The sequence below is a fragment of the Mirounga angustirostris genome, unplaced genomic scaffold (assembly GCF_029215605.1).
Source record: "Mirounga angustirostris isolate CCGP_5_RB_7025 unplaced genomic scaffold, mMirAng1.0.hap1 SCAF_5, whole genome shotgun sequence".
NCBI classification, from domain to species: domain Eukaryota; kingdom Metazoa; phylum Chordata; class Mammalia; order Carnivora; family Phocidae; genus Mirounga; species Mirounga angustirostris.
Window position 1 is genome coordinate 81,256,845 of NW_026991713.1, and position 11,014 is coordinate 81,267,858.

General features: G+C 36.9%; 1 pseudogene; it reads right to left on the reverse strand.

Moving 5' to 3' along the window:
- Positions 1-3,916: 3,916 nt before the first annotated feature.
- LOC123839803 (tigger transposable element-derived protein 1-like) lies at positions 3,917-5,901 on the reverse strand (annotated as a pseudogene).
- Between the last annotated feature and the right edge of the window lie 5,113 nt (positions 5,902-11,014).

The following is an 11,014-nucleotide window of genomic DNA, read 5'->3' on the forward strand; positions in this document are numbered from 1 at the left end:
CCACTTTTTCAAGTTTTAGTTGTTCATTGGCTGCAACCCTGAGCCTCCCTGCCAACTTACATTGGACACATAACATGCATGAGAAATGAGGTATTTGTTGATTTAAACTATTGAGATTTGCACATTGTCACCATCGCGTTCTGACTAGTAGGTACCCTAATTGCACCTGTTGTGTCTAAGACATGATGATAGTTGCTATATAAATCAAAAGTCAGCCAGTTTCCCGGCACAGCCTTTCCTCTCAGTTTATCCCCTGCCAGATGATATTCTGAGAGCTCAGATAATGTAAGCCTTCTATTATCTTAAACTTTCACTCAACTTGTAGTTCCTTCAGGTTCGGGTTACTCTCCTTTATCAATGAAGACAATAATAAAATACTTAAAATATCTACCCTTCTCACCAGATGCTATGTAAATAGTAAAGATTTAGACTTCATTTCCCCCAAAGACACAGAGAGCTGCTACAGAAAAAATACATATTGCTTGACAAGATCATCTCTCTCAGCCTGTTGTGCTACCCCCGGGCTGGATCTCTGCAGAGTTGCCTAGCAGTGGTTCCTAGCAGCAGCTTGAGCCAGATCCAGAGAGCAGTGGTTTCTGTTAATAGTGGTTCCTTGATGCTCCATTTCCTGCTTGTGGTTCTCAGTAAAGGCTCAGAGATCCTTCAGAAGTCATATTTGCTTCTATTGCTCTCAGTCATGAGACCCAGCTGAGTCCACTGGGGCCAATTTGATGTTCTTTAAAAGATCTTTTAAAGAATTACCTATAGTGTTGCTCTGGCAGCAAGCTTAGGTCCAGTGAGCTAGTGGGAAAAGGAAATGGTCTTTTTGCCTTTATTAACATGCAGTCTAATAACATGTCTGCTCTGCCCTAAAATGAAACAGGGGCTCAATGTCCTATAGACTCTTCTTTGTCTCCAAGTTAATTGGCTAATTCCCTCAGAGATATTCTTCCAAGGGGCTGGAGTTTATATCCCAACGTTTTCTTGTGGCAGGACCTGAAATCAAAGAAAGAGATTTGATCACAACCAGAAAATGTACTTCATAAACCACCCCCTCCCATATGTTCAGTCCAGATTAGGTACTTTAAAAAATTTCCCCCAAGACATAAATAAAAAGAAGTCTAGCTCATATTTAAAACTCCAAAGCATGAATTTTGAAGTGAGATACTTTCTCTTTTAGCAACATTTAGACCTTATGCAACATTGATTAATACATTCAAGCATTTTTTTTTCAGTATATGCAAATAAGCCACCATATTGAACAAAAGGGGGAAAGTGGAAAGAAATAAGGCTGGAGCATTTTATGGGAACATGATCATGAAGGATTTGTAAGATATGTCAAAAAGTTTGAATCTATTCTAAGGGCAATGGAAAGCCATTGAAAGATTTGGGGGTGGGTAACATGGTAAGATTTGCATTTTCAAATAATCACTCTGGCTATAGCAAGATGGTGGGGTCAAGACTGGGAGTAAAGATAGAAATAAGGATGTTTCAGACATCTAGATGAGAGAGGATGGTGGCTTATGACTTGAAGACCAAGAAGGAGATTTTGTATGGAGGCACTAATTCGGCAGTTAGCATAGACATGGGCATTGAAGCCCCATAAGTGGGTGATAACACAAGGAGTGTATGGAGAGAACAGGATTAAGAACAGAAGCAAGAGGAACATTGATCTTTAAGGGCCTGTCAGGAAAAAGAACTGTGAAGGAAACTAAGAAGTATCAGAAAACGGATATAATAGGAGAATGTGGTATCACAGAGCATAAGGAAGAGTTTATTTCAAAAACTAGTGTAAGCTTACATATACTGGGGACCAAAATCTTTCCATTAGATTTAATAACTAGAAGGTTTCTGTTGGAAGAAACAGTGTCAATGGACCATGGTAGAAAAAAAATCATGTTGTGGCAAGTTGATGAGTAAAAGAAAAGTAAGTAAATGAAGAGAATAAATATAAATAATTCTTTCAAGAAACTTACCTTTGAAAGAAAAGAAAGAGAGAATAGCTGGAAGGAGATATAGGCTAAAGGAAATTTTCTTTGGTTTTAAAGCTAATATTAAGGAGACTACAAAAAGGGAAAGATAGAAGACCTAGAGAAAGCAGATAGAAGGGTTTTTTATTTTTATTTTCTTTTTTTTAAAGTTTTTATTTAAATTTCAGTTAACATAAAGTATAATATTAGTTTCAGGTGTACAATTTAGTGATTCAACACTTCCATACATCACTCAGTGCTCATCATGACAAGTGCCCTTCTTACTCCCCATCAACTATTTAACCTGTCCTCCTCCCCTACTCCCCTCTGGTAACCATCAGTTCTGTATAGTTGAGTCTGTTTCTTGACTTGTCTCTTTCTCTCTCTCTCTCTTTTTCCCTTTGCTCATTTGTTTTGTTTCTTAAGTTCCACATATGAGTGAAATCATATGGCATTTGTCTTCTCTGACTGACTTATTTCACTTAGCATAATATTCTCTAGCTCCATCCATGTCATTGCAAATGGCAAGATTTCATTCTTTTTTATGGCTAATATTCCATTGTATATATATACTACATCTTCTTTATCCATTCATGGACACTTGGGCTTTTTCCATAATATGGCTATTGTAGATAGTGCTTCTATAAAAATTGGGGTGCATGTTACCCTTTGAATCAGTATTTTTGTATTTGGGTAAATACCTAGTAGTGTGATTGCTGGATCATAGGGTAGTTCTATTTTTAACTTTTTGAGGAACCTCCATACTGTTTTCCAGAGTAGCTGCACCAGTTTTCGTTCCCACCAACAGTGCAGGAGGGTAGATGGAAGGGTTCTGTTAAAGAAACAAGAAGGAATGGGATCCAGGGCTTGGGTGGAGAAATAAAATTCAGATATTAAGGACATTTCTTCTATTGTAACTAGACAAGCAGAAAGAATGGCTATGAAAACAGCTAAATATCTAGGTTTGGTAGTGTACAGTTAAGGGAGTTCTCATGTCTTGGTTATTTTCCTTTTATGGTTGGAAGACAGATCCTCTGTTGATTTTGAGTGGGGAGGTCGAGACTGGAAATTTGGAGAGAGAGAATGGAGATTCTTTGAAATTACTATTGTAAAGAATTAGAGCTGATGATGGAAATATAAAAGGCTTCTTTTCCAATATGGGAATGATTATTACTAACAATTGGGAAGTTAAATGAGATGATATATGGAAACTTGTACATGGTTGGCACAAAATGACTCAATAAATAGTAGCTATTATTATTACCAGCATCACCGTTTTCCTTCTCCTGTTTTATACCACAATATGAATTCTAGCTTTTATGTATAGCTCCAGCTCTTCCTTGAAACACTTTTATCTGTTTTGTTTCTCTTAGTTTCTTCCGTCACTCCACTTCCAGGCTCTTGCTTTCATATCCTCACTTTCATCTTTTTCAACCCTTTCTCCTTGGTAATTTTACATAATGTCTCCTTTTACTGTCCCTCTTAAGATGGCCTGGCCCCAGCATATCTCCTTCTGATTCTTTCCCTATAGGACAGCTCCTCACCTCTGTCCTGAGCTCATCACCAGAATTCAAACAATACTGAGGCCAGGAAAATCCATGAGCATTCTGTAGTTTACCAAAGCTTATTTGCAAGTGAAACCATAATAATGGCCCTGACTCCTAATAGTATGATTCTATGAAGACAATCAAGTAGATTAGAGGATCAGATTTAATCCTTTATAATATAGGCATACCTTGGAGATATTGTGGGTGTTTCCAGACCACCATAATAAAGTGAATATTGCAATAATGTGAGTCAAATGAATTTTTGGCTTCACAGTGCATATAAAAGTTATGTTTACACCATACTATAGTCACACTATATATTAAGTGTGTAATAGCATTATTTTTTAAAAAAGACAATGTACATAGCTTAATTAAAAAGTTCTTTATTGCTAAAAAATGCTAACCATCATCTAAGCCTTCAGAGAGTCATAATCTTCTTGCTGGTAGAGGGTCTTGCCTCGATGTTGACAGCTGTAAACTGATCAGGGTGGTGGTTGCTAAAGGTTGGAGTGGCTATGGCAATTTCTTAAAATAAGACAACAGTGAAGTTTGCTGCATTGATTGACTCTTCCTTTTACAAACAACTGCTCTGTAGCATGCAGTGCTGTTTGATAGCATTTAACTCATAGTAGATCTTCTTTCAAAATTGAAAGCAATCCTCTCAAATCCTGCCTCTGCTTTATCAACTGGGTTGATACAATATTCTAAATACTTACTTGTCATTTCAATGATCTTCATAGCATCTTCACCAGGAGTAGATTCCATCTCAAGAAACCACTTCGCTCATCCATAAGAAGCAATTACTCATCCATTAAAGTTTTGTCATGAGATGGCAGCAATTCAGTCCCATCTTCAGGCTCCACTTCTAATTCTAGTTCCCTTGCTATTTCCACCTCACCTGAAGTTACTTCCTCCACGGAAGTCTTGAACCTCTCAAAGTCATCCGTGAGGGTTGGAATTAACTTCTTCCAAACTCCTATCAATGTTGGTAGTTTGACCTCTTCCCATGAATCAGAAATGTTCTTAATGGCATCTAGAGTGGTGAATTCTTTCCAGAAGGTTTTCAGTACACTTTGCCTTGATCCATCAGAAGAATCACTATTCCTGGCAGCTAGAGCCTTAGAAAATGCAATTTTTTAAAAATAATAAGACTTTTTTTTTTTAAAGATTTTGTTTATTCATAAGAGACAGAGAGAGAGAGAGGCAGAGGGAGAAGCAGGCTCCCTGCTGAGCAGGGAGCCCGATGCGGGACTCGATCCCCGGACCCTGGGATCATGACCTGAGCCGAAGGCAGACGCTTAACCATCTGAGCCACCCAGGCGCCCATAAAATAATAAGACTTAAAGGTTGAAATTACCCCTTGATCCATGGGCTACAAAGTGGATGCTGTGTTAGCAGGCATGAAAACAACATTAATCTCATTGGACATCTCCATCAGAGCTCTTGGGTGACCAGGTGCATTGTCAATGAGCAGTCATATTTGAAAGGAGTCTTTTCTTCTGAGCAGTAGATCTCAATAGTGGGCTTAAAATATTTGGTAAACCATATTGTAAATAGATGTGCTGTCATCCAGGCTCCGTTCTTCCACTGATAGAGCACAGGAGAGTTGATTTAGCATAATTCTGAAGGGCTCTAGGATTTTCAGAATGGTAAATGAGTACTGGCTTCAACTTAGAGTCACCAGCTGCATTAGCTTCTAACAAGAGAGTCAGCATGTCCTTTCAAGCTTTGAAGCCAGGCACTAACTTCTCCTCTCTAGCTTTGCAAGTCCTAGCTGGCATCTTCTTCCAAATAGAAGGTTGTTTTGTCTGTGTTGAAAATCTGTTGTTTAGTGTAGCCACCTTTGTTAATTATCTTAGCTGGACCTTTAGGATAACTTGCTGTAGCCTCTGTATCAGCATTTGCTGCTTCACCTTGCACTTTTTTTTTTTTTTTACCTTATACTTTTATGTTACTGAGACCATTTCTTTCCTTAAACTGCATGAACCAACCTCTGCTGGCTTCAAACTTTGTTTCTGCAGCTTCTTCACCTCTTTCAGTCTTCACAGAATTGAAGAGAGTTAAGTTCTTATTCTGAGTTAGGCTTTGGTTTAAGGCAATGTTCTAGCTGGTTTGATCTTCTATCAGACTCTAAATCTTTCTTCATATCAGTAATAAGCTGTTTTGCTTTCTTATCATTCATGTGTTCACTGGAGTAGCATTTCTAATTTCCTTCAAGAACTTTTCCTTTGCATTCACAACTTGCCTAAATGGTGCAAGAGGCCTACCCTTTGGCTTGTCTGGGCTTTTGACTTACCTTTCTCACTGAGCTTTATCATTTCTAGTGTTTGATTTAAATTGAGAGTCATGCGACTCTCCCTTTCCCTTGAATACTTAGAGGCCATTGTAGGGTTATTACATGGCTAATTTCAATATTCTTGTGTCTCAAAGAATAGGGAGGCCCGAGGAAGGTGGGGGAGAGATGGGGAACTGACGGTCAGTAGAGCAGTCAACATTTATTAAGTTAACTGTTTTATATGGGGGTGGTTTATGGGGTCTCAGAACAATTACAATAGTGACATCAAAGATCACTGATCACAGATCACCCTAACAAATATAATAATAATGAAAAATTTTGAAATATTGCAAGAATTGCCAAAATGTAACACAGAAACACAAAGTGAGCAAATGCTGTTGACCAAATGCTGTCGACCAAATGGCACCAATAGACTTGCTCACAAGGCAGGGTTGCTACAAACCTTAAATTTATAAAACAACACAATACCTGCAAAGTACAATAAAGTGAAGTGCAATAAAACAAGCTATGCCTATACAATGAAGCTGAAAGCCTTAGAGATGTTTATGGTTCTAGCACGTAAAATGAGGTAGTTATTTTGTCTTCTACATATTTGCTCTTGCCAACCTGTATCTTAGGTCAATCTGTCTTTAAAAACCTCTTTTTTGTAATGAACCAAAACTGGTCTCCTCCATAATTTTGTCTCTTCCACTGTTTGAGCTGCTGCCCATTTGTCTGGCGCCTTTCTCCCCAACTTGAGCTCTTAGCTTTAGCCCATGACCTTCATGCTCCATGACTGGAATCCTGGGGTGTTTGTAGTCTGAGAAGTTGGGGCAACCATCCTGCCTGTCTCAGTTCCTTCTCCTCATTTATTATATGGTTAAGCTTTCCTGGCTCCCACACTCAGGGTGCACCCATGGGCTCCTCACCAGTCACCACTAGCAAGTGCATGATATGAAACTGAACACTTTATAAATGACAGTGAAAATGCCCACAATAGATGATTACTGGTGATCCAGAACAATATTTCATTAGGTAGTGCATATAGCAAACCCTAAAACTCTTACAGTGCACACCTTGGCTGCATTTGCGGGGATATCGAGTATATATTTCAAATTTGATTATTAAGGCAGTGCAGCTTCATCTCTGTTCACTGTACAGGAAATCATATGAAAGTCTGTTATAACTTCAAAAGTATGCAAAGCATGTGTTTTTGAAGTCTAGCAGAGGACACGTGTAGACACACCAGCAACATCAGCAGCTTCTCGGTCCCAGTGAAGTTTGTTTGGAAGAAACTGAGGATGCAGGTACAAAATGGCTGAGTGAATTTTTTTTTTTTTTTCCTGACCAACAGTGCTGCTCGTTAGCAGCTTGAAAGGACGCGTAGATCCAAAATAGTATTAAACAAGTGTTTCTTCAATATGAGATCATTATGTTTCTCTTCTAAATCCAAATACTAATTGCAACCTTGCTGTGAGCATACAATATTAAGGCCTTCATAGTCATGGCAACAGAATGCAACATGAAGTGGAATCCTATCATCTGCACAGCATTGCTAGTGGTCTGGGTGGCAGATGAGCACTTTCTTACAACATCTCTAATGTTCAACTCCAAAGAGGGGATTGCATTGCATACCTTTAGGCACTTTTGCCATACAGATTCTGTTATCTTTAAACGTTTTGTATATCTCTATAATTAATTTCAATACAGGATGGCTTGTTAATCCATAGACAAAAATACAAGCACAAATTAAAATTTCAACAGGCACTTTACAATGGCCATTTACATTTCAAAATTAAACCCATAATAAAAACTTTTGTGTACTTATAATTGGACTGATTTTTAACACCCAATGATAAACATCTATGTAAATAGCTTCCCAAAGATTTTACACCTAAGAAAAAAAGCACTTTAAATGAGCTGCTTAAAGTCACCTTCTCTGCTTTGCATGATAATTGTAATGCAAAATAATAAACAGCACAGGGCAGGAGTACAACACTTCTAGGATGATAGGGTGCCATTTATATGAAGATAATTAGGCATTTAAAACCTACCAATACCAATTTTAAAACCTACCAATTAAGAAAAAAAAAAAAAAACCAGTGTGCTTACAGTAAACTCATTGAAATAAATTTCCATTTGCCTTTGCTGTGCTTTCATTACAAATATGTCCACAGTTTGTACAGCCCCAAGGACTCTGTTTTTGTGTGTAGGAAGTGAGGTGCAGATTAAGAGTTCATAACCCAGCCTATCTTTCTATAAAAACAAAGAAGTATTTTGTAGAGATTTGCTGTAAACATATGAACCATATGCCATTGTTAAAAAGAAAGGAAACAGTTGTGTTGGCGGAAAGACTTGTTACTATTAGAAAGATTGATGCGTGAACAGAACTCCATACTCATGTTCTCCTAGATTATGCTGAGAAGAGCAAAGGAGACAATGGGATCTGCTGTCCGCATTCAGAGGTAGATGCATGGGGGCTTTGCTTTCATAGTTAATGAAACAAAATTTTTCTCCTCAAGAATTTACCTGAACATGGACTGTGAACTCATGTGAAAGCAAGAAAGAGGTCATGTGGCTTTCCCAGACAGATAAAACATATCATTTAGACTGTAAGAAGATGTTAACACTTGAGCAATGAGGAAATTCCTAACAGATTGGTCAGTAGATGATTTTTACTATTTTTAGTGCTACATTCATTCATTCCTTTGCTCCTCTCATTATCAAACATTTATTAGTCACCTACTTAGGTATTATACTACATCCTGGCAATTCAAATTAGAATTCAACTCCCAAAGAGATGAAACACACATGTTTAAACAAGTAATTTCAGTAAAATAGGGAAAAATTATGAGCAAGACCTATACAAAGCGAGACCTATAAAAGTGGAAGCAGAAAGGAGAAAATAACTTAATCTGCTACAAAGGAAAGTTTCATAATAAGCAATATTTGAACTGCGTTTTGAAGGATAAGCAGGTGTTTGTTGGAGAATGAAGAGGAAAATAGGTAGAAAAGTCTGGGAGGGGCTTTAGAAGCTGGAGACACCACGGTGTTAGATTTTTGTGCCTGTGAGTAGTTATGTCTAAAACATAGACTGTTCACATGAAGGACAATCAGTGTTCCTTATTTATCTTTCCATTATTATACCTTATTTCTTCAATGTGGTCTACAAAGCCCATCAGACTAGGTTGGGGGTGGAGGGTATTATTGACTTAAATAATTGTAAAACTCAGGAGAATTATTTCAGGCATCACTGAATTTAAGAACTCAGAAGAATCTGTATCTTTTGAATCTGCCTTCCTTAGTGTTGGTTCCACTCTCAAGGTTATACTCTATGAGTCTAGTAAACCCAGCAGAAATTTGCATTTGTGTAAGGAATGATTTTCCCCAAAGGAAAAACTGGGATGTTGATCCTGAATTGTTCACCAATTTCCCAGAATCATTTATTGAATAGTCAAAACTGTTTATATATACCAAAAACTTTTATAATTTAAAAAAGGGAAAAAAATAGAAAGTTATCATAAAAAGGAAAATGGCCACATTTTCCTCAGTGTTTGTTTTTTCAAATATACACACATGTAGGCCTTTAACAGTGTAAAAGAATCACCGTCAGCCATGAAGATGGGAGAAATTGACATTTTCTTTCACTGTGCTTCTCAATGCCACATGCTTTGCCTTGGCCTTTTCTGTTATTTTCAAAATTAATGCATACCAAGTGATAAATAATATATCAGACAAATAGAGAAGTAAATCTTGACATACTGAAAAAAACTGAACTATTTCTGCAAGCCAAAATATTTGGATATTAAAATGCTGTAAATATTAATTTAGCAGGAAATAATAAATGGATCCTAGCATGATTTACTTAAATTATTTTTACATATCTTCATAATTGTACTCCAAAAGAGGAAAATATGGAACAAATTAGAAGTGGAAGTTTTATTACAGTGTTAATAATAGTTCATATTTAATTGAGATCACATCTTTAATCTTATCTTTCTCCCACCAATGGCTCGTTTTTATTATTATCTTGTTTTCAGTACAGAATTATCACCCACTGGTTTTCAATTACAGAGATGCCCATATTGATTCTACTCTTGATTTTAAATCACAACTGAAAAATTACTCATTTAGTTCTATAAAGCTGTATTCTGTAGCTAGTTTAAGCTCTTTTAAAAAAATTATGTGGACTCAAAATACAGAAAGAGAAAACTCATAAACAGAACTGTTCAGTTATATAAAGCTATTGGGAAACAGACTTTAAATTATTTTAACTCAAATCACTATTAAAATGTAAGAAGACAAATAGTAATCAAAAATGTCATCACCATATGGAGGAAAACTTGATGTCAGTCACAGCATTTATAAAGAACAGGTGGCGCTTAAGCAATCAAAAACCCCTTATGGAATTATACAAATGTAACCTAAATTCCATAGATCTGTAGTAAAGTGATATACATAAATTAGACAAAAGATCTTTCATTAACACATACATTCTAAGTTGTTTGCTGTGATTTCCAAAGTTTCAGAAGGAACGAAAATATTCTCCTGCACATCATGTTGTTTACTTCTACATTTTAAGGAAATAATTTCATCCTTTGTTTCCTCCCCAAAACTGTGCATATTACTTATTTTAAGAGGGATCATGTCTCTGAAACTACCATAGGTGTTCTAACACCTTCTGTCCGGAGGATCTGGCAACAGGAATGGGGGGAGGAAATGGATACTGTGTTTGGTCTGGTCTTGAAGATCATCAGCTGAGTCATTTGGAGTCTGACAAATCCAAAAGTATCCAGCCATTGTGTGTGCTGTCCAGAGAAGATGTTCTGAATCCCCTCAGTCTGAGAGCAGTGCTGAGTGTATAAATCCTAAACCAGAACCAATTTTTCTGAACTCAAATTTTATGTGAATCATAGAAAGCCATTTGGGGGATAAAGAAAGCTTTTTGGAGCAAGTGAAAACGTTGAAGCAAAACCATAACTTCAAAATGTTTTGAGGAAGAGCAGATTGATATTTTGAGCTGTGCTTTTGTAGTACTCTCATAAGAAAATGTCTTTATACTTTGGCATTTTCAAATAATATTGGTGGCTATGCCCATTGATAATTGGAATAAAACTCTCATTCTGAAAAAACATCCTGGGGTTGTATTTCATTTAAGGTCTCCTATCTGACTTGAGGAAAGCAATTAGTGGCTGCAGATTTTCCACTGTTAATAGGTGAGC